This window comes from Haplochromis burtoni, unplaced genomic scaffold, assembly GCF_018398535.1.
Source record: "Haplochromis burtoni strain Fernald_Lab_line unplaced genomic scaffold, NCSU_Asbu1 Contig_167, whole genome shotgun sequence".
NCBI lineage: Eukaryota > Metazoa > Chordata > Actinopteri > Cichliformes > Cichlidae > Haplochromis > Haplochromis burtoni.
The window spans coordinates 738,808-740,302 of NW_024582528.1; positions in this window are offsets into that span (position 1 = coordinate 738,808).

Sequence of the window (1,495 nt, forward strand, 5' to 3'; positions counted from 1 at the left end):
AATCTGGTGATGTCCATGAGTTCAAGACTTCAGGCCGTCATTGCCAGCAAAGGGTTTTCAAAAAGTATTAGAAATGAACATTTTATTTTCAGTCATTTAATTTGTCCAATTACATTTGAACCACTGAAATGAAGGGATTGTCTTAAAATGCTGTAGGTCCTCACATTTTTTGTTAAAACCGCTCAATTAAAGCTAAAAGTCTGTATTTCAACTTCACCTGAGTTCATTTAAAAGCCATGGTGGTAATGTACAAAACCAATGTTAGAAAAAGGTGTCTCTGTCCAAATATGTATGGACATAACTGTTGATCTGTGAATATGAGCCATATCTCAGACACACAGAGGAAACTGGGATGCAGAAGAACAAAGACGATAAGCTAGAGAACTCAATATGTACGCAAATAATCCGAGAAAGCTTGGAGGAGACTGCAGGAGATCGTTCTTAAATACAGGTGACTGATGAAGTAGAGAGGCAAGTGGTGTGGAGGCCAAAGAGTGGGAGATGAGGGGTACAATCTGAAGCAGAACCTTTCCTGCCCAACCGAACACTTGATAGAGTGAGCATCTAAATGTGCAAAAACAACATTTAATCAGGGGTTTGTTAAGGGGCAGTCCTAGCACCATTTCTCTTTAACACAACCTCTTTGAGACTGAGAGATTTTCTGTCAACTATTAAACACCATTGCCAAGATGTTCTGGCAACCTGTGTTTTCAGCATTTTTAGATGACACAGCACACCGGAGCTAATCTGCATGCTACTACAAAGCAGTAATGCCAATGTGCATGAAACAGTAAACAGATGCCAAAGCATTGGAACTGTTGAAGGACTCAAAATCTAATGTATCCATGCTATGATCAATTCACCTTCTTAATCGCATTTGATGGAAAAGCCAGTGAGTGCCCTGGGTCAACTCAGGATAACAACAAAACAGAGATGAGGGGAACACAAAATTATCATCCAAATCATGGACGAACCAGTGTCAGAATGCCAAACAGAAAGTGGGGCAAAGAAGATGAATGCAGAAAGGAAAGACATCGAGTTAGGAACCTGAAGATTCTGATTTATAAACAGCCTTTTATTTTGAAATTCACCTTCAATACTAATATGGTAATAAGTCCACAGATGGCTGAGATCTAGTGGAGAAGATTGGTGGTTTTGTCCGGGTGGTGTTTTGAAATTATAAGCAGCTCCTAAAATGATCTGCACAGGAAATAGATGATTTATATCCATTCTGCTGCTGACTTGTTCAGCCATTGTTTGTGTTTGTGCCTACTATGGATAATTTGTTGGAAACCTGTCGCTTACACATACATTAAGAAAGTCATTACTCAGGTGGAGATCAGCATTGTAAAGCAGCTACAACTCTCTCTCTCTCTCTCTCTCTCTCTCTCTCTCTCTCTCACACACACACACACACACACACACACACACACACACACACACACATATCTCAATGTGCAGAAACCATATAACTCTCTCACAAACACACAGAAAC